Source organism: Ascaphus truei, chromosome 1, assembly GCF_040206685.1.
Source record: "Ascaphus truei isolate aAscTru1 chromosome 1, aAscTru1.hap1, whole genome shotgun sequence".
Lineage (NCBI taxonomy): Eukaryota > Metazoa > Chordata > Amphibia > Anura > Ascaphidae > Ascaphus > Ascaphus truei.
The window spans coordinates 191,207,029-191,226,779 of NC_134483.1; the positions used below are offsets into that span (position 1 = coordinate 191,207,029).

Genomic DNA, 19,751 nt, shown 5'->3' on the forward strand with positions numbered 1-19,751 from the left:
CTAGGCTTACAGGATACTGAGTGTCCACCAGAGTTAGTTTATGGACTAACAGGACAGTCTTTAGGGATCTTCCCAGCTCTTAACTTAGTGTTGCAGCGCCTCCATTCGCACAGGGCTATAGGGATAGGTGCTGTCCCCTGTGTAAAACACTCACTCTCTCCCCGAAAAACTGCAGCCTCAGGCAAGAGTATAAAACAAAGGATGGCTCTTTATTCCTCAACAGCACAGCAGTATACAAACACGTGTCGTACACTCTCTGGTTCCTGGAATCAACTCCCAGGGCTTGAGGACCCAAAGGTCTATCCTTAGCTCCCATGCTCCCTGGTGGAGTATGGGGTAGTTATCCCACTCCCCTGAGGGAGAGGAAGGAAGGTGGCCAGAGTCCTGGCTCCACACCTCCAACAACTACTAAATTTGGATCTGCAGTCTCTTTTGTACTAAGGCAGAGGGTCCTAGGTCTGAGCCCCCGACAGAGCAGTACACAGGCCTTAGGCCCACCCCCTGACACTCAAGGGAGTTGTTTATTGCTGCAGCAGAAGCATAGATTTAACCCTAACACTGCCTGCGCTGATACCATGGCTTATGTGTTAGGTAGGGCAGATTTGTAGCCAAGAGAATGCATGGCTACACTAGTAAAATCTATTTTTGACATTCCGGCTTTCTTTCATTATTTCGTTTGAGTGCTGGGTACCATACCATTGTCTTTGAGGAGGATATAGGGTCCCTCCAGGTTCCCGTGCACCACAGTAATTTTTTATATTTACACTATTAGAGTGCTGTTTAATCTATATACTTTCTACATACAGTAGCATATTAATGTTTTGCGAACCAAAAAGGAAACACCTACTCTTTTTGTTCTCTGACCTATTCCAGCAATAATAATGCAGAAAAAAACCTGTACAGCAGGATATACTTGCATGGTAGCCCTTATTCCCATCATGTAACTGTGGAGAAGGATATATCATAATACCACCACAGGGGTAGACATCAGATAGGGAAGCTCTGCCAGATTGAAAACAGAGAAAACAAGATAACGCCAATACTTAGCGTGAATGAGGGAAAATCCAGTTTTATTGACAAGTCAGTAAAATAGCCAGTCAGAGGGGAATTCTACATTCAGTTAAAGAGTGTTCCCAACATAGATATCAATCCCAAAGCAAGAAAAAGATCTGTCTATTAATGTCTTTTAGCAGTTACTTCGGACGGCATCACGAAACCAGGCTGCGGCCCAACCACCTTGTACACCCCACATGTTTCTTGTGCACTTCCTCTGTGTGTGGATATCTGTCCTATCCTGTTTTGCATGTGTCTGTTCTGCTCTATTTTGTGTGTCCTGTCCTGTTTTGTCTCTCTCCTTCTGTATTCTATCTGCTCTGTCCTGTGTGTCCATCCTGTACCATTGTGTATATGGGAAGGAACACTTTTTTCTAAACAGTATTACGGGTATGCTGGGAGATGGGAGTTCAGTATTTGTTTTGAGATAAACACCTCTGATAACTTTGAAAAGTTGGCTTCAATGGGTGAGTTTAGCCCTGAGATGCACATGCACTTTTTTGTGATATTGTGCTACAGAAAGTGTTTCTTTAAGTTAAACCTATATTTATTGAAAATGATTTTATCCTGGGCGATATGGCTATGATAAATAGGTTATTAAACAGAATTGGCAATATACTCTGATGTTGCCATTTTGTTATTTATCTTTAAAAAATGTTTAGTAAAATGTATCAACCTCACCCGTAATGTTCATAACAAACATTATTTCCTGGCAACAGCCTATACAGTTTATCTACTTTTAGTTTACTGGTATATTAACTACATTAACTGAATCATACTGTAGATCTGTACAATGACTCAAGGCATAGTACACATCTGTCCCAGTTAACTTTCAAAACTTTCTTTAAAACTAAGTTTGAGAAACTATGTACAGTAGAGTCAGTACTGATCAAAAAGGTCTAATATCAAAAATTTACGCTGAATTGGAGATATCAGCGGACCCTCCAAATCATGACTATATGCTCAAGTGGGCCGCAGATTTGAATATAAGTATTGACCGAGAGGACTGGGAAGATATTTGGGAAGCAGCCTCAGGAACTTCCATATGTACCACAACGAAGGAGAACATCAACAAAATTTTATTCTACTGGTATCTCACTCCAGTGAGATTACAACAAATCTACCCTCTGGCATCCGACCTCTGTTGTAGAGGCTGTGGACAAAAGGGAGATATGGCCCACATTTGGTGGACATGTCCAGAAATTAAAAAATATTGGGTCACGGTTCAAACTTTAATAAAAGAGGCCACCGACCTCGAAATAGCTATTGATCCACTGAGCTACCTACTGGCCAGGCCAATGAAAGAAATTGACCGACCAGTCAGGAAATTAATCTCCTTCATTCTCACAGCGTTGAGATGCGTAATAGCGGCCTCTTGGAAGAAATTAACAACCCCCTCCAAAAGAATGATAAAAAAGAAGATCAATGAGGTGATGCTCATGGAAAAGCTAACTGCTCTCCTTAAGCAAAATATAACAGCTTTCTATAAAGTCTGGGAACACTGGATCATTTTATAAGGGAAGTCCAACCCCTATATATCCAATATGGACATAGAATTTTTAGAAAAGGAGGACCATGTCACTTTGACCTCAAATTTAAATTAATACATTTAGATACTCGGCGGCCGGGGAGGGTATCTTCCCGCCCCCCTCCCCTCCACTCCTCTCCCTCTTTTCCCTTTTCTTTTTCTAGCCTTCTTTCTTCTTGAAAGGCCTCTTTTCTATGGCAATTATTTTTGCTACTCTTCCCCCTAAAACTAAATTGTTTTTTTATTAGGCTGTATATATTGTACAATGTATGTATACTGTATAATTGCCTAATAAAACAATTTGGAGAAAAAAAACTTCCTTTAAAACTTTAATTAATTTGTAATACTGTAAACTGTTTGGCTGAATAATATTTGTCAATTCACAAGGCCAACAATTTATACCTATTGATTTTCATGTGAATGTGTAAAACTTACAATTGTTGTAAGTTTGCTAAAATTTTACACAACATAACCTTCTTTGTGGAGAACCATGGAGTGAAAGATGATTTATGAGTAAGATATTTGCAGTTTTTTAGGCAAAGTTTGTGGTATCAGCAAGATTTTTGCCAGTCGCAAATATCTGAAAAACAAATCTAAAACGTGCCGCAACATGTGATGTTATGATGTTGTTGTTGCATTTGTATGTATGGTAACACCCCAGCAGCAACTATTATCATTAACAATTTTCTTAAACGTCCCCTAAGAATTGGTTGTAATTACATTATTTGTTAATAATGTAGGTAACCTTAAAAAGTACAAATGAGTTGGGCACTGTATCTAAAACTGACCCATTCTGGTGCTGGCAATGAAAAGATTATATCAAGCTGCAATATGTACAGTGTTATAAATAAAATACAGTGACTTTTAAGATATATTTTTTTTCTCACATTTATTAGAGAACTAGGTATAGGGATATTAAGGATTCCCCCAATCACTTAAATTATAAGAAAAAGATACTTCATAGTGTTTTGAGAAAAGAATTGGATTATGAATAACCGACATTAGTTATGTACATTATGAGTTAACATCCAGCATGTATTTTTATCCACTGAATCGTTACAGCAAGAGCTGTGAAAATATTTTTTTTTATGGTACATAATAAAATATCGCCACATTTAAGAAACTGCTACTCAGCATTTCATAGCAGAGTTCACTAATGAGTCCAGAAGAGAATTTTGTTCTATCAATAACATAAAATTCCCATCATTCCAAAGCCGTAAGTAAAGCAAAACTTTTCTTAAAAAATTAGACAAATGCTGCAACAATCTCTTCATTTTGGAATGCAAAATGTAAAGGTTAAGTTTACTATACAACTTTTTTTCAAGTGTTTTACTCTCATAGCAAATTGTGTTTTAAAAATGTCTCAGTACTAGCACACTCATTGTCCCAGAAATACATATATCTGTATTCTTTGCACACTGAGACATTTCATTGAACCAATATAAAAATAATAAATAAATATTCATGAAAATATATGAATCTGACCTCTGTAATGGTCCATATTGGCATGACATTCTGTAAATGCATTACGGTTACCATTTAGTCTTATGGAAAATTAGTATTAAATTATGATATATTGTGACATGTTTTCACATCAATAAAAGCAATAAAAATGCCACAAACGTGCAACATTAACAATTATCAAAAGTAATATATTCCATTAAATAATCCAATTGTTTAAAGCAGCAGTTCTGCTTGTTCACTATTTTTGTATTTTTTATTTCAGGTTGTTTCAGCTGTAACTGGAGCAATAATAAATCATTTAATAAATAGTTTTGCAGACAAAAATACTGTAACTTGTGTGGTTCATACAGGATATATATATATATATATATATATATATATATATATATATATATATATATATATATATATATATATATATATATATATATCTATATATATATATATATATAGATATATAGATATATAGATATATATATAGATATATATATATATCTATATATATATATATATATATATATAGATATATATATATATATCTTATATTAAGAGCACAAGAAAAGTTCAAATGATGTTCTTATTTTTTTTTTACAACCCCTGCAGATATATTTAAATACTATAGGGACAAACAGTTTCTGTCTTAAGTATTGACATATTGTATCGTAAAGGTGAAGCAGTAATTCTAAAGGGAAAATCAAATTTCTTGTGGTTCAGTAGCTTCCTACCACCAACTCTACCCCTTATGATTATCAGATAGACTGTTGCTGTGTGCATGTACTGTTAATGTAAATAGCACTGTATGGTATCTGGTTAATTCATCTTCTCGTTGTTAGCCTGTCTCTTTTGTGTAAAACCAATGCAGAACTACATTAGGCTTTTATACATATACAATTAAAAAGTAACACCTTTAATTAATTAATGCATGACATTATGAGAAAATAATGTGACTGTTATTGTCAAATATTATCTAAATATGCAAAATCTCAACCCACTCTAATTAACTGTAATGGAAATACAACTTAAAATGAACAAGTGGTATCTTTCTTTGCATTCATTGACAAAAGGTTTTTTGACACATTGTAAAAAATTTCTATTGAGCTTGGTTATTTTTTGCAATGTGAAATATAATTTCCCAAGGCCTCTCTTTTACCCCACTTTCAGTTCCAATTCAGCTTTCTGTTTTCAATTACATGCTCTACCAATCAAGATATACCTGAAGGCTTGTTCACTACTAGCATTACCCACACATTGTGTTTCTAAGCAAGCTGGGAACTATTCACACAGCTAAAATGAGCACAGAAAGGAATTTAATTATACCAGATTAATTAGCAAGTATTTAAGAAAGTGCTCAAAGATATTAAAAACAATCTCTAAACTACATAACTTTAAACAGACGTGTATAAGTTATTCTATTTAAATATTTGACAATATATGTACTCTAAACTGATTTAAATAGACTGTAAAACTGACTTGTTGTATAATTAAAGCAGCAATCCTCCCATTTTTGGAATTTATTTTTTCTGAATCTCAAGCTATTCCTAGGTTTGGGGATGCCCCAGTTTCCAATATATACTATAGACTTTTTTATGTGCCAGGAAAATTAAAGTTAAATTAAATATATCTTGCCCTGTCCGATCCCTTCCAAAATAGGTTCTTTAGAAAAATAAAAATGTTAAAAAAATTATCTACTATGGGGGATTGCATCTTTAACAAATGTTTTTTTCGTTTTTTTTTTAAAAACTTAGATTTTTATTGATTTTTACAAATTATAATTAGGATGGGGAAGGGTAGGATACAAAAATAAAAAGGGGTGGTAAGGGGTACATTTCCATACTCTTTTGTATAAAATAGAAGGTGCAAACAGAGAAACTTTGTTGTAAATACCTTAGCATCTTAGTGCTATATTCGCTACACTCAGACTAGGGGCCTCATGCAGTAAGCGACGAAAATGTGAAATCGGCAAGCTTACCGATTAGCCATGTTATTGGCGATTTTCCCTCTCCGTATGCAGTAAGTGCCGAATCCCTTCAGAATCAAGCCGAAAACCATTCCGCCCACTCTCACGATGATTTGCCGATCACACACAGGTGTATCGGCGTGCATGGCGGGGTGCTGTTAGGTTCGCCAATCAAAATTCTTGCTGAATCAGGCGAAGCAAGCATGTATTGGATAGCGCGCCATATTTAAAGGCAACGTGTACTGTTAATCATTATCTGTGTTGTTGGGAGTGAGAGAGAGAGAGACGCACAGAGCTGGGCGATTTAATATTTGCATATTGACTGAGAGAATTGTTGTGTATTGTGAGAGCTTTGTCCTTTGTTGTTTTGTTTACATCTTTGTCTTGTTTTGTATGTGGAAGTGTTTCGTGTGATTGGCTGTACATTTGTTTTCTGTTTTTTGTGAGTGCTATAAGTATGCCCGCAAAGCGTGGGAAGAGTGATGCTGGTGTGAGTGGTAGTGCTACTCGTGTGAGTACGCGTCGGAGTGAACGTACTGTTCAGGGGAGTGATGTTGCTAGGAGTGGGAGTGCTGTTGCTGGGAGTGTGAGTGCTGTTGCTGGGAGTGTGAGTGCTGTTGCTGGGAGTGCGAGTACTGTTGCTGGGAGTGCGAGTGCTGCTGGTGGCTCAGTTGCTGATGGGGTGTCTGGTGGTGGCGTGCTTGCTGGTTGCCAGCTTTTGGAGTCTCTTCCATTGGAACAAGGAGAGTCCAGTCAGCAGCAGGCAAGCTCTGAGCCTAAACGTGCTTGGAAGAAACGTGTGGAGCATCCACGTAATCCTCGCTTCAATAACCAGGAAAATACAGCTCTTGTCACTGGGATTCTGGAGCACTATGACAGTCTGTATGGACATTTAGTAGGTAAGTGTACCTTTCCATTCATTCTTCAAATACATGTGATCCTAGGTCATGTGAGTTTTGTTAATATGCAAATATGGGTCCATAATATCTATCAATGTTAATTATTGTTGAAACACATCTTTTTATCATGCGTTACAACGGCAAGAAAACTCAGGCGTTCAATTTACGCTAACTACATACAATATTAATGCAAGCTTCCTTACATGTATAGGTTTAGAAGTGAATGCTCCTGTGCTTCACATATTACACCTAAACCAGCATGTTTGCTATCTCTTGGAACAGCTAGCAGTGTAGGAAACTGGTGGTTGTATTATTATGAATTAACGTCATATATTTTGTATGTATTTCTAGTGCGGACAAGTTCATCAAGCAAAAAAGAAATGTGGGACAAAATAATAATTGGTGTGAATGCGTGTGGGAATCGGGTCAGGGACAAGCTGAATTGTCGCAAGAGATTTGATGATATTAGGGCTAAATTAAAAAAGAAAATACAAGACCAACTTCTGCCACTGGAGGTGGGCCGCCAGCACAACGTCTCATCTTAACTCCATTGGAGGAGCTGCTTCGTGAAAAATTACTTCCCGTCGTCGTGGAGGGTTTGCCCGGTGACAGGGACATCGGAATTTATTCCTCACAATTTCCAGCAGGTGAGAAATGTTACTGTACTAGGCGTGTCGTTGCTTACAGTTATGTTACACATTTCCGCTGCTATTTGTACTTTCTTCCCAATATAAGCATACCTACATCTATATATGTATATATGTCTGTCTCTCTCTCTCTCTCTCTCTCTCTCTCTCTCTCTCTCTCTCTCTCTCTCTCTCTCTCTCTCTCTCTCTCTATATATATATATATATATATATATATATATAAACTAAATATACATATAAGTTGTAATCATACTAAAAGCAGTAAATAATATACCACGTGGCATTGCGTGCTCATTTGCATGTCAATTCCCACAATCCTTTGCTGCAGTGAAAGCAATTTATGGTGGACGATTATGGGGAACAACAGGGTAGCACACATGTGGAAGACATGCTAATGAGAAAATATTACTAGGTACTGGTGCAGAACATATATATATATATAAAATATTAATGTGTTTTTTTATTTATTTAACTCCTACAAACACGACATTACTGCCTCTTCAAATCATGCATCTAATATATTACATGCAACGGCCAACAAACATCACTTGCACTAACAAATGTGTTGAGGTTTATTAAAAGGTCCTTTTTTGCTTCATATCATATACAGACATCATAATGAGGCACACGTCGCATATGTTATGTCATTGTGTTCATAGCTTGCACACTTCAGAGTAATATTTTGCTCATCTACCATTGTGTTAAAGCAGCTGCAATTAATATGTAATCACAGCATACACGCCAACAGAGGGGGTGGGGTTCAGCACACAGCCAAATAAAAGGGTCATGTTATGGTCAACTTTGTTGACACCATTTTCACCTGCTTCAAGTAATTGAAAGGTCTGGTTGATTACTGTTTTTGGGGGAGGGACTACCGTTCTTACAACCTGACTAACAAAACAGAAGGTAATCACAGTCATTTGAAAGGTTCACTCTAGGTACTAAATCACCCAACAAGCCATTAGCTATGAAACCGTACGTCACACATTCGTTCACTCAGATCTATAGTTCAACTGATATCAACAACACATTATCACACACAGCATGTGTTGTGTTGTTGAGTGGCAGCCACATTCAGCCGTGCAACAGCTTCTATTAATGTACCACACATATCCTCTAACAAAAAATATTACTTTTCCAATATGACTTTCTTAATGATAAGCATTGTGAAAGTTCATCTCATGATAGCTATGTACATTATTATTGTGATATGAGTACACAACATATGCAGTGTATGCCCAATATTAATTATATTATCCTAACGCATTACTGCATAAACATAGTTTGTTGTATGTTACAGAACTAAAAAGCCCTAAGTACACTGGCATGTACATTGTCATTACAAATATTTATGTTCACTTTGCCACACACATTTTCAGTTCAGGAACTGATGCTGTTAGTTAACCATAAAAACTCAACATACAGTAACTCTATCTTCAATATTTTCACATGTCAATTAACAACTGATGTTATTGTTCTATATAGTTGCTCCTGGAGGACATGTGTCACCTGAGATGGAACAAGTGTCTTCACCTGGGTCATGTAGCTCATCACACCTGGAAGGTAAGTGTATGAGGTGCATAAAATATAATATGTTCACTTCTATATGTTAGGTTAAAAAAGTTAATTATTTGTTTTGCACATGTTATTTAAATAGGATTACTTACTGTCAGTGAAAATGATTTTTTTTTACACAACATGTATTGTGTTTGTGATGTTAAGTATCATGTAGGAGTTGTGAGTTTTGAACAACTTTTCATTCATTCTTATTTCACACTGAGTCCAAACAGAATTCGTAAGTCAAGGTACATTTTAATGTGACGTTATAAACCGTATGAAAACATGTTAGGTGTTAGTTATCACAGTGTATAATTACATAGTAAAACAGCTCAGATTAACATGCCATTTCATTATGTGTACATTTATTTTTAGCACATGATGATAATCATGATGATGATGCCGCCAAAGACACAGAAATGCAATCAAGTGACCATGACGAGGTTCCCATTGAAACAGTTACACAGGCTATTCCTACAGCAACTAGCACATACGCTGCAATAGTAGCTTCTGAAGAAATAATTGTTGAAGCAGAAAATTGTCGCCATTCAGATCTGATGTCAGTGCACGAAAGGATGATATCACTGCAGGAAGAAACGATATCACAATTGTCACATCTCCATAGAGTGTTGATTGAAGTGCCTAAACAAATGCAAAAAATTAACACGTCATTAGAAGCAATAGTTATTCAGCTAACTCAAGATAATCACTTGAGAATGACTACAGCAGCACATCCATTCAGCTTTACACCATCAGAGTATGGATGTTTACATGCTACTACTTTTTCACCCCAGTCATCTGATGTTCATTCCCCAGGTCGGGATGTTACCGGTAAAGTAGCTGAAAGTTCTCTGCATGTTCCTGACAACATCCTACCGCTGCCATCTGTAGAAAATCTGGAACTGACACCTACAAAGGAGGAGCCAAAAACAAAAATGCACAAGCAGTTACTACTGACCAGTTTTTGGACACAAACCAAAAAACTCAAACAAGAAACGGAGCAAGCATCAGTTGTGAACAAGTTGGTACACAGTGCACAAGTGTCACTGGCCACAAGCCCTGCCCGTGAACAGTCACTGGCCACAAGCCCTGCCCGTGAACAGTCACTGGCCACAAGCCCTGCCTGTGACCAGTCACTGGCCACAAGCCCTGCTCGTGAACAGTCACTGGCCACAAGCCCTGCCCATGAACAGTCACTGGACACAAGCCCTGCCCGTGAACAGTCACTGGACACAAGCCCTGGCCGTGAGCACTCACTGGACACAAGCCCTGGCCGTGAACACTCACTGGACACAAGCCCTGCCTCTGAAGTGCCACAGGCCAGAAGCTGTGCCCCTGAAGTGCCACAGGCCAGTCAAAGTGGCTCTGTTGTGCTTAAAGTTGTAGCCAAACGGAAAAGAAAAATCCAAGAGACAACAAGCAGGCCTGTGACTCGGTCTCAAAAGGAAAAAAAATAATAAATGTTATAATTAACTATATCTGTATTTGGCCTTGTTTTGTTCACTTTAGATTATCTAATTAATATTGTATGTATGATGAAGACCTGTTGTTTCCAAACATTTAAGTATGTCCTTGTACACGTGAAGGTTTGGAAAAATTAACAGTCCTAATGAATGAATATTTTTATTTATATTTATGTATTAATCATCTGTTCATTAATGGTCCAACATTACCCAGTTGCTATGTTTGGAGAAGCTGCAATTCACTTGGCTGCAAAACATTGTATTTGGGTGTGTTTCATAGGTATTTAAGCTAGTAATTGCATGTCAATATTATTCACATGCAACTTAAATCAAACATCTATTTAACTGCTAACATCTTTATTGTCTGTGTAGAGCAGGATGAAGTGTTACATATTACTTACCTTCACCTTGCTTGAACCTTCTTAATGTTGTCCTTTCATCATGTATGAGTACTGGTTTCAATCCAATATCTGTGAATGTTTAGTAATATATATGTAGTATGTAGGGATATATGTACACACACTAATAGTTAATATATATATATATATATATATATATATATATATATATATATATATTTATATATTTATATATATATAGTTATATATATATAGTTATATATTTTAACTATCTAAACGGGTATTTTTTTTTTCTCACAACATTCACTTGATTCTTCCTTGTTAAAACACAGTATTATAATTATAAAGGCGTAATGTTAGTGAAATATACATAATCTGAGCCTATAACACTATGTGCCTAAAATTAATATTAATCACATAATTCACTCATGTTGATCACCATTTAAATAGGTTTCATACAAGGCCTACTTAGTGGCATAAATATGTTCAGTGTACAACTGGATTAAATAGATGTATTATAGGTTCTAACACTACAGGCCTTATAAACTAACAAAAGGCCTTGTTTGATGGTAAATCTAAATTCGACACAGCTGAATGTAGTAGGCCCTCAAACATAGTAACCCTGTAATATGTAACCATTTCAAATAGTCAGAGAAATATAAAAACCCCTGTTTACATATAAGCCCTTAAATACAGTTAAATACACAAATATGTAAATATTGGTTATAGAGACATATATATATTGTACAATATACATATGTATATGTGTTGATGATATATATATATATATATATATATATATATATATATATATATATATATATACACTGGCGACACACTTTATTGCAGTGTGGCCAGTACCGCAAGCCGGGAGATTTCCCGGCTTGCAAGTGGCAGCCCCTCGGCATGCCGCGCGTCTCCGATGCGCGGTCACGCGTCATCGGGTGCCTGCGCCCCCTGCACGCACGTCCAGGGCTCCCCGAGGGAGCCCTGGTGTCCCGCGATGTGGGGGACGGCGGCAGGGGGTTCCGGGGGACCCGGCGGACCCGGAGAGGAGAGGGGGAAGCCGCGATCGGCGGGCCTCTCCTCCGCTGCTTCGGCGCGCGCCCGGCACCCTCCGGCGTGCGCCAGGTAACTGCTGCGGCCGAGAACGGGCAAATGCTCGAATAAACTCGGCCGCAGCAGTATATATATAATCTCTACATATACACACATAGTTAAAATCTGTGACACACACAGGGAGTTAACCAGACAGAAACATACACAGGGAAATGTAGGAAAAAAGCATTCACAAAAAAACATTAGCAGCTGTGTGTATATCTCATTATATGTCTGTGTAAGCACTATTTTCATAATGCCAACACTGTTTTTGTACTCACCCACATTGTTATTTAATGAAAATAAGACACTTGTTTTGAGAATGAAGATAAAAAAACCTTAAATTGACATTCACAGTGAAATGGCTATCAGAAACCACAAATGTCTGCCAATTATTTCTACACAATGGAATTGGTGTTTGCAAAAAGGAGTGAAACATGTAACTTTTTTTTGGCCTTGAGTAGAAAGCCACAAAACAGATAACATTTACCTCGTTTCACATTCTCAAGAGAGAACGTGCAACTCCACTCACATTATTTGAGACGCTGCAATGGCTGAGGATCTACTTCTAAACATGCATCCACACAAAGCGTATAAAGTAATGATTGCGGAGGCGATCATATCAACTCAAGAAAACAAAGCCAACGTGGGCCAGATCTATGATTTGATAAGAGCTAAATATCCTTATTACCAAGACCCTGGCCGGTCTGGAAATTTTAAATCCTCTGTAAGATTCACTTTATCAACAAATGAATGTTTTGAACGTGTGCAGGATAACCTACATGAAAGGTATGGATTTTGGCAGATTGCACCGCAATTTAAAATCACCATGGAACATGGCACATATCTTCTGATAAATAGCATATTTATTCCTAATAATAGCAATGGATCCGCTACTTCTGTTCCGTGTGAATCGATACCTGCTGCAATATCTGCACCCTCCATTCCTGAAACACAGATGCTACAAGATCATAACTGCTATGATGTTTTACAAAGCCTTTCTGCTGCAAACGCATTCGAATGGCTACACGAAGAAATGAACGTACCTCCGGAACAATTGTTTGAAGAAGGCAGTGCCGTTTCCTATGAGCGCCTCATGGAGATGTGTGTCATACAGGATTCAGCGGTTGGCTCAAGCATGGATGCAAAAGCATTGTCTTTCTGGAGCGAGCAGTTGCAGCCAGACGAAGTGTTACTTCTAGAATAATGGTAAATATAACAATCGTTATGCGTTGACTCACCGTTAAAAATGTAAACTTTTGTCTATCCACCATTTTTACTTTAAATGCGTGGATACAGCGTTACATTGCAGACTGCATAACATGTAGCGGTCACAAACACATTGTTTCCTATTACAATATACTAGAACCAGAAACATTAGTACACATTGGTCACGCAATACATATTCCTACTTTCCTATCTCTTAAAACATATAAAAGCAACATGTTACCATAACTGTAACACACCTGTTTCTTTATCATGCAACATCTATAAAAAAATACCGGGTCGGCCACATATGACGTGGGACCCTTGTCATGTGCCAAGGCGTCCTTAAAAAGGATTACGGATGTAAGGCCCGCCCCCAACCGATGTGCGCGCGTCAAAGCCTATTGGCTGTGTCGGTTTGTTATAGTTACGGTCACTGCACTGTGTAATGCGTGCGCGTCTGTGTTTGTGGGCGTGCACTGTGCGTTAGCCCAATGTTAATTCTGTGGGAGGAGTGTTTGCGTGCGCTTCACGCTGGCTTAACATGACGTCACAAGTATTGGATTTGCGCATTGTGTGATCGGCCGTGCTTTCCGTCCACACACGTCTGTTTAAAAAGATTAGAGATGTACGCATTTAGAACGAATGTAGTTTCGCCTTAATTGGATTTGAAATAAATATTATATGGTTAATGGTATTTACAACATGTATTGAACGCACAATGTACGCATTGTTTTGCGCATGCGCTAACACTTTGTCGACCCAAGCGTGAAGTGCGTGCGCACAGTAAGATGTGTGCGCACATTTTTAAGTATACAGCCAACGGACAGTTCATATACATAGTTATGCGTGCAACACAATTAACAAAATGATCAATAATGATGTTTAGTTGTAACCTTGTAGTTCTAACATATAAGTGATTAACGCGTGGATATACACAATCATACAGTATAGAGATGTGTAAGGCGTTGTCACGGCTACACATATATTAAGGTGCCATCTTTGACCATAATGTGTTTGCTGTTTTTCAGAGATGTCGGTGAAGATTCAATGGGATCAATGTATCATTTCAGAAGAGTCTAACGTTATATGAGATGATTGTGAGGAGGAGCGACCGACTAATATACTACATATGGAACTATGGAAAATAGCTGAAGCGCTCAAATGCAGGTATATCTCAAAATGATAATAAGCCAGACCACTGTACCAGGGTACTAACAATTGATATAGTACCTATTGTGTCATATAATGGGTACTATCCTCCTGAAGACAGGTGGTGTGTGGTGCAACCCACTCACCATATGTCTCATTGGCAGGTTCCCCTGAAAAATATGCAAATACTCACATCCTGGTAGGGCAGGCAGGCAGGCTGTGCAGCTACTCAATGCAATACAGGGAAAAGGGAGACCAAAAAGCGCACCAGCACAAACGGAGCAGGAAGAAAACCAGAACAAAAAAATGATTAAAAGGGCACTTTAATGTGGCAAAAGACCCATCCAATGCATTTCGAACGTCGCAGCGTTCTTTTTCAAAATGCATTGGATGGGTCTTTTGCCACATTAAAGTGCCCTTTTAATCATTTTTTTGTTCTGGTTTTCTTCCTGCTCCGTTTGTGCTGGTGCGCTTTTTGGTCTCCCTTTTCCCTGTATTACATATGGAACTATTTAGATATTGCTTGCCGCGCATATTAAATAACAATACAAAATGTGATCCAATTATGCCTATATTGCATAAGCACATAATTAACATAATGATGTTGCTAAACAGTGCAGTTAGAAAATTTAATGTGTGTTCTTTATTTAGTACTAACATTATATGGCATGGTCTGTTTTATATATAACAACCATTCCCACTCTGAACAAACATTTGTGTAGTATATTGTGTAATGGAACGTATAAATGTAGAAACTATGTAAAGGAGACTTACAACCAACTAGCCATTTAATGTAAAACATTTCTTGTAACATGGGAATGTTGTTAAAATGGTTTGGGACTGCTGCAAAGAATGTTATTGGCAAGATGTAGTGGTCAACTACAATGCATGCAGTTATGAATATTAGGTCAACATCATGTAAACAATTACGTTTATGTGTATATTTCTTGTAGCAAACTAACTGTAGTTTTCTGTGTTTATTAAACGTTCAACACATACATACAGTAGTAAAGTGAATATGATGATATAAGCTACCATAATAAAGCTGATGTTATCATTTGACGGTGTTATACATGCATAATACACAAATTGATACCGACACAAACAGTTGTATTGAAAAGTGTGCCTATGCAAATGTGCACGTGATTGACGTTCATATGTTGAGACTACTTGTAAATGATCATCATAATAATGATGAAGTGACATGAATTACATGACAACTATATTAACAACATTTTCATTGGCTGAAATTAGTAATGCAAAATGACACTAAAATTAGAGACACTACTGGGTTTATGTTAACAGTTTGACACTTGTTACATGTAGGTCACATCAACACAGATGTGTGACTTATACATACACATGTGAGAATGCTAAAGTAATCTTTACTAATAATGTACAGCATTACTAATAACATACATTGCAACATATAAGATGTACAAAGCATTGGTGTGATTACAGGCATTCCTGCATGGACTGTTATGATCAGTCAATTGCATCCGTGATTAATCATCTCCCGTAAGGATAAAACTATCAGCATTTATCCCCTTCTCTCCACCCACCTCTATATTAGATTAATGGAATTTTTAAGGGAACATACATTAAATGTGATGTAATGGCACTAATCATTTTCTATTACAATGCTCATGAAACCTCAATAGTAGGTAAACGCATGTACATGATTCAGAAACTACATGTATGTAAAATTAAACGTCTATTGAGTTAGGCACATCTTATGACAGATGTCAGTTCATATACATACCATGATCAGTCATAGAGGAGATATACCTATAATACAATGGAACAATATATAAATTTCAAACATGTACATGACATCTTCACTAACGTAAGCAACACAGCAAAGTGTGTATTTGGTGTTAAATGTGAAACACCATGTATATTTTATCACATAACAAATGAAAAGCAGCCTGCTGTACACATCATATGGATGCGCTTGTTACACTGTAACAATAACATTGTATGTAAGCATACTGCAAGAATGAATGGCTATGGCCATACTATGTGTATTGTGTTAGCATCATCACCAACACAATGCTAAGCAATTACTCATTTGTTACACCAGTTGTATTCACATACACACAACTAATTTACATTCGAAGAAGGATTATATAACCTGTGCAACAATAACATACCGGTGCCACATGCCTTTGTGCACACAGCAGAGAAGAGAAAGGTGTGCAACCCATATTCATCTGTGTCCTAACAGAAGGTTATGTAAAAAAAAAAAATAGTGTTAATATTACATAATTAATATATAAAAGTAGTACTATGAAAATATATCTTTTTACTTACAAGAAAAAAAGGAATTTATGACATTCTGGCGTGTCTGGCCACCACTGGCTGTTTGTTAATTTTCAGCAGCTACATGGGTGGGATGCTCCTCTACCAAAGCCTCAGGTAGGTCTGATTGTACATAATGTGTGAGTGCCACATTGTGCAAAATGCAACAGGCAATGATAATATCAGACACTTTTTGAGGCTTGTATAGAAGAGCCCCACCAGTTCTGTCGAGACACCTAAATCTGGTCTTGAGTAGGCCAAATGTCCTCTCTATAACAGATCGCGTAGATATATGGTCTGCATTGTACCTCTCCTCTGCTTCAGTTTGAGGGTTTAGCACCGGAGTCAAGAGCCAGGGCCTAATCCCGTATCCTGAGTCACCTATAATCAATGGAGCACACATAAGCTTACATTAGAGATAAGATTTTACAATGAAATGATTCCTAAACAAAAATGTGTTTGGTGTTACAACATCCAAATTTGTACTCACCCAGCAGCCAACCATGTCCAAAATGTCCTTCTTCGAAAGCATGGAAGACTGAAGAGTTCCTCAGGATAGAGGAATCGTGACTGGAACCAGGGAATTTGGGTACCACATGCATTATCCTCATCGTGGCATCACATAATACCTGGACATTCAGTGAATGGTAGTGCTTACGGTTGCGGTAAACATGCTCACTCTGACTAGGTGCAATCAAAGCAACATGGGTGCAATCGATTGCACCCAGCACACATGGTATCCCTGCTATGTTATAAAAGCCATTCCTGACTTCCAGCCACTCTGTCGCCTCTGTAGGAAAATGAATATAATTCCTAGCGCGTCTATTGAGTGCATAGAGAAACTGGGTAAAGGCCCGCGAGAATGTAGATTGCGAGACCCCGCCCACTATGTCCACTGTTGTCTGGAATGACGCGGAAGCAAGATAATGTAATGAGCACAGCATTTTAACAAGCCCAGGGACTGCACGACCTCTGGCTGTCAAAAAATCTAAATCTCCCCTTATCTCTTCATAAAGAGATAAGATTGCTGCTGAACTCAAACGATAGCGACTTACTATCTCCTCCTCACTCATCCCATCTAACAGGGTTCTCTCCCTGTACACACGCGGACGAGGCACAACTTGTCTCCTCTGTCTTCTCCTCTGATCTCCTATCCCTCTACCTGTCCCTCGCCCTGTCCCTCTCCCTGTCCCTGTCGTATCCGCGTGCCTGTCCCTGTCACTGTCCCTGGCTCTGTCCCTCCCTTGCCCTATGTCATTCTCTTGATCAGCAAGCCACTCATGCAAAAGAATGTTCCGACGTCTCCTAAACAATCGCAACATTTTGAAATGAGTAGCTGTGAATGAGCAGGTAATGGGCGTCCTTTAAATAGATATGTGATGATGTCAGGTGACATAGTAAAATGCAAGGTGTTACATTAACGTATTAAAGTACTTTGCTCCCAAGCTGTCTCCATTTGATCTAAGAAGTATTTGTTCTGTGTAATCAGCAGGGAATCATGATATTTGACAATGATGTAACGTGAAGCTTTGTACAAACATTGTTTGAAAATTATTAGTGTAATGTGCAATGCATGTAATACTTCTGAACGCAACAGTCAGTCATGTAATTAGACAAAAAGCCTGAGATTGACGTGGAAAAAGTTTGCTGTAACATGTGTAATTAGCCATGTTATTGTCACATGTTCACAACAATGAATTCTCGTGTGCATATGCATACATTTATGTAATGAGGATAGTTGCTATAGAATCAGTTTGAAAGGTGTCACAATGATTAACTACTGTACATGTGTATACAAGTTAGGTTGAAGTGCTTGTAATGCAACGGTTACAATGTGAACATGCAATGTGATTGACTGTCCAATAACTGACGTCATGAAAAAAGGGAGGACCCAAAGTACATGTAAACATGAGAAGAAAGATGTACATGAACGTCTAAAGATGCGTTACACATTACAAGCATTGTGTAATGTAAAGCAACATGAATATATACGGTGGATGTGTTAGATGTGTGACATGTGTAACATCATATAAACAATTGTCGCTCAGTTCAGTAAAATGTGTCATATGATGTGAGGTTCTCCTTTAAGAGTTGAGTATAGGATTTTCCCTTACACATCATCACATGATGAGTAATGTGACACGCAAATGATGAAAACATATAAAAGTACAATGTAAATCAAATAATACACGTCAGGTGTGACACAATGCAGTGAATGCCCCCCACACTGTAATGCTAATCACATTTGTATTGTGAGCAATGGAACGTAAACAGTACTATAATGTTATACGTCCCCGCTCCATTGACTCTGTTGATGTGCAGATTATTTTTTTTTTCTAAGTGCCGTTCCGGCAGCCTTAGCGATCGTTCTCCCCTCCAACTTGCCAACTTTAGTTGGCGGGAGAAATTGGCCATAAAGTCTCAATTTCTTAGTGCCGATCAGCCCCGATAAGCTGATTTTGCTACTTGAATACAGCCAAATTAAAAAAGTGGCGATAAGTGCCGAAAACAGGCTTATCGGCAGCAGACTGGCCATAACAAAATTATCGGCTACGAAACCTGCCGAAATCAAGCACTTATGGTCGCTTACTGAATCTCAAACCCAATTTTGGCAGTAAAATGGCGAAAAAACCCTTATCAACGCTTACTGCATAGAGGCCTAGGTTCCCATTAGGGATCACTTCCCATTCCCATAACAGTAAATCACCCATGGATCCCAAATCGACACAAAACTGTTGTACCTGTCCTGGATCAAACTGGTAAGTTTCTCCACCATCATTATATAGTTTACAGTAGTTTATTTTTGACAGCTGTTATTATCAGGGGATCATTTTGCTTCCAATATCTAGCTATAGTCGCTTTGGCTGAGGGTAAAATGTGTATTAACAGCATGTCCATGTCCCTCTCTATATCCTCAACTGGTCTCAAAATTAATAGAGTTTCTATATTACATGGATAATCGAGTCTCGTAACTCTCCTTATAAGTTTCCTTTTTTTCCCCCAGAAAATAGTTATCTTGGGGCAAGCCCACCAAATATGTTTGAATTTACCCATTTGGCCACAATTT

The 19,751-nt window shown here is 37.9% G+C and overlaps 1 protein-coding gene and 1 long non-coding RNA gene across 3 annotated transcripts in view; both read right to left on the bottom strand.

Annotated features, from left to right (window-relative positions):
- Nucleotides 1-19,751, bottom strand: part of CNTNAP4 (contactin associated protein family member 4) — a 580,041-nt gene that overhangs the window by 24,872 nt on the left and 535,418 nt on the right. The window lies entirely within an intron of this gene.
- Nucleotides 9,399-11,076, bottom strand: LOC142494912 (uncharacterized). The gene is made up of 3 exons (XR_012801607.1): nt 10,970-11,076; nt 9,935-10,014; nt 9,399-9,689 (listed from the first exon to the last, which is right to left on the bottom strand). It is a non-coding gene; the product is annotated as an uncharacterized LOC142494912 (long non-coding RNA).